The sequence below is a fragment of the Gracilinanus agilis genome, chromosome 1 (genome assembly GCF_016433145.1).
Source record: "Gracilinanus agilis isolate LMUSP501 chromosome 1, AgileGrace, whole genome shotgun sequence".
Taxonomy (NCBI): Eukaryota; Metazoa; Chordata; class Mammalia; order Didelphimorphia; family Didelphidae; genus Gracilinanus; species Gracilinanus agilis.
In genome coordinates, this window is record NC_058130.1 from 770165090 (window position 1) to 770169255 (window position 4166).

Consider the following 4166-nt stretch of genomic DNA (forward strand, 5'->3'; position numbering starts at 1 on the left):
ACTCTGCGCTCTTCTCTTGCCACTGTGGCTGGGTTGGCTCCCTCTTTACTCTAGTTTTTTTATTTTCCTTTGCTTCAAGTTATTATTAATAACTCTCATTAAATATAATACTTGGAGTATTTGGATATTAATTTTTCATCTTACAATATTCTATTCACCCATCTACCAGGACACTGGAGACTACCCAGCTCTATTGTCATCTGCCCAATGGCTATGTCAACTGCCCTCCCTTGTCATCTATTTCTCCTAGAACAATAATCAAATCAACACTGCCATTGCTACTAGAAAGAGTGACAGTTGACTGGCCTATGGCCCCATAGGAGAGTCATTCCTGTGACTCTCTATTCTAAAGCTTCTTTCCATCCTTGACCACTAGTCCCCTATATATTTCATGTCCCTGCCTCCCCAGGAGAATGCAAACTGTTTGAAGGCATGGATTATATTGTTTGGGGGCAGCCGAATGGTGCAGTGGATAGAACATTGAACCTCGAGCCACAAAGATCTGAGTTCAAAATCTAGTCCCAGACACCTCTGCCAATCTGTGTGATCCTGGGCAAGTTACTTGACCTCTATTTGCCTCAGTTTCCTCATCTGTATAATTGGAATCATAATAGCACCTAACTTCCAGGGTTTTATGAGGATCAAATGAGATAATATTTGTAAGGCCTTTGGTATAGTGGCTTGTACATAGTAGGTGCTATCTAAATGCTTGTTATCATTATTTTTATATCCCAGGACCTAGTCCAAGATCTGACACATTGTAAGAAATTGATTAGTTTATTCACTGAGTGATGTTATCAGGGATTTAGAATTGAAAAGATCTAAATTAAATAAATAAACAAATAAATTTTAAAAAAAAGAATTGAAATGGACTTTAGAGATGCTCTAGTCTGGACCCTTGATTTTACAGAAGAGGAAACTGAGTTCTGAAGAGGTAGCATGGCTTCCATAAAGTCACAAAGCTCTAATAAATGAAAGAGCTGCAGTTTGACTCCATATTCTTGGGGTCCAAATTCAGCACTCTAACCACCAAACCACACAGCCTCTGATTTGAACCCCTAAGGCTCATAACCAAAGGCCTGTTCTTGGGTCATGTATGTGGAATGCTGAGCCAAAGTGGACAGAAACACATTAGTGCTCCTATATGCTGGCCCTATACATAAGTAGAGGACATGGCCACCGATGGGGAGGAGCAGCATGCCCCAGCTTGGTTGTGTCTCCTACCAGCCTACCACAGTAAATGCCTCCTTACTGTAGCATCATTCATGAGGTATAATGTGCTTTCTAAATTTAGAAGGATGCTTCCTGCTAAAATGGGAGAGCTAACCCATTAGCCTATTGAAATGGAATAACCACCTCCTACAAAACAGTAATCCATTAACACATAAGATTATAGATCTAGATTGGGGTGGGGAGCAGGCAAACTCAGAAGCCATCCAGTCCATTTTGTAGATCAGGAAATTAAAGCCCAGAGAATTGGAATGGTTCACCAAAGTCACACAGCCAATAACTCATTTCATCCTCACAATTACTCAACCTGTCTAGGTTGGAAGGGCAAGTATTATCATTATTCCCATTTTACAGATAATGAAGCTAACTCAGAAAAAGTTCAATGGTTTGACTAGAAAATGGAGCAGAGTTGAAGATGAAAACCAGGCTTCCTGCCTCCTAAGAACTTTCCTAATGAGCAATGCTAACTAGAGCTCATGTTGATCATCTCGACTTTTGTCTTGTTACTAGACTTCAAAGACTCTGGAAGAGAGGATGAGGCTGATGATCAAATTATGCAACTCTGCCTCACTAAAATCCAAATCAAGTCAAGCCATCGTCCCATGATCCCATTGGTCCTTTCTGAAAATGAAGGACAAACAACAAATTGGTGGTTGGAGAGAAGACTCAAAGGACGTAAGAGCTATCTCCAGGTATTTGAAACTGTCTTGTGAAAGAGGGTTGAGCCCCAGAGGGCAGAACCAGGAACAGTGGGTAAAAGTTATAAAGAGGCCAGTTTTAGGGGCCAGCTAGGTGACTCAGTGGATTGAGATTCAGGCCTGGAGATAGGAGGTCCTGGGTTCAAATCTGACCTCAGACACTTCCTTGCTGTGTGACTCTGGCCATGTCACTTAACCCCCATTGCCTAGCCCTTACCACTCTTCTGCCTTGGAACTGATACTTAGTATTGATTCTAAGATGGAAGGTAAGGGTTTAAAAATTTTTTTTGAGGCACCATCTCATACCTATCAGACTGACTAATATGACATAAAAAGATAATGATAAATGTTGAAAGGAATGGGGAAAAACTGGGGAAAATACACTATTGGTGGAGCTATGAACTGATATGGCCAATCTGGAGAGCAATCTGGAACCATGCCCCAAAGGGCCATAAAACTATGCATGCCCTTTGACCCAACAATACCATTCTTTAGTCTGTATTCCAAAGAGATCAAAGATAAGAGAGAGAACTTGTACAAAAATAGTTATAGCAACTCTTTTTGTGGAAGCAAAGAACTGGAAACTGAAAGGATGTCCATCAGTTGGGGAATGGCTGAACAAATTATGGTACATGATTGGGATGGAACACGATTGTGCCATAAGAAATGATAAACAAAATGATCTCAAAAAACCTGAAAAGACTTACATGAACTGATGCAAAGTGAAGTGAGCAGAACCAGGAGAACATTGTACATAGCAACAGCAATGAAGTTCAATGATCTGCTGTGAATGACTTCACTATTATTAGCCCTGCAAGCATCCAAGACAATTCCAAGAGACCCATGACTAAAAAGGCTCTTCACCACCAAGGAAGGAGCTGAAGTCTGAATGCAGATGGAAGCACATGGAAGTGAGTATTGTATGATAGCACATGAGCAACCTATATCCTATGAGCTGCTTTCTTGAGGAGGGGGAAAAGGTGGGATGGAGGGAGAGAACACGGATCACACAATGTCAGAAAACAATTATTGAAAATTGTTTCAACATGTAATCTGGAAAAAAAAAGTTTAATTCAATAAAATTTTTTTACAGAAAGGTTCTGAGAAGGAATAGACTTTCTCAAGGTGACACACAACAAGCTTGTGACCAAAGCAGGATTAGTTCCTTGGATCAAGGGATTATAGACTTAGAGGCACACAGGAAGTCAGAGGTGATAAAGGCCAACACTCATCTCTACAGAAGAGCACAGAGAGAAGTGATTTGGTCACTTCCAAGGTCACAGAGCTCATCGGTCAGTGGCTACCTTTCCCTGGAGCCTCCTCCAAGTGCGGCTGACTCCCAGCTCGGAGGCAAGCCTGGGCTGTAGCCCCCCCAGGCAGGAAGCAGGGGCCCCCCAGCCATCCAGCTGGGAAATCCTCCAAACGGGGAACATTGAAAGGAAGCGGGACTGCGCTGGTAAAGTCTTTATCAGGAATGTCCCTCACTGCATTCAGATCAAACAATAGCGTTTCATACATCACTCCCCCTGGAGGCCTCCCCCATGAGGACATGGATAGTCCATTATTTTGACATGCCGAGGCCGTGTGCAAAACAGATAACGGGATCCCAGCTTGGGGGAGTCGAGAGGGGCGGGGCAGCCACGACAGGCATCAGGGGGTCCCGGGACAGCGTCCTGCCTGGCCTCTGACCCTGAGCTGCTGGGCCCACGGGCTCCAGAAGGGGCTAAGCTCACCCTGGAGACGTCTGTTTGTCTTGGCGAGGGGATGGGAGGGGGGCCAGCGTTTCCCAGCTTTTTCCAGGCTGTGACACATCAGGAAACAGTCAGAGATACCTGGGAGGCTGTGGAGGGTAAAGCATTCCTGCCATTCAGGCCTGGCCATCTAAGACCCGGGGCAAAGCGCTTCACCTGGATTCAGGGATGGCCAGGGCCCCTTCCAGCTCTGAATCTGGGATCCTCCAATCCTCAAGTGCACCTCTTTCCTCCAAATCCCATTTCCATGGGGGTACATGCACTTACTGATGGGACATCTCAGAGATTAGCAGCTTCCTTCTCCAACCTTCAGGCAAACGCTGGGTGACTACTTCTCAGGGTTATGAAAGAAGGGATTCTTGTTCAGGTAGGGTTGAACTAAATTGCTTCTGATGTTCCCTCCATTTCTGACGTCCTTCCTTCCTTCCTTCCTTCCTTCCTTCCTTCCTTCCTTCCTTCCTTCCTTCCTTCCTTCCTTCCTTCCTTC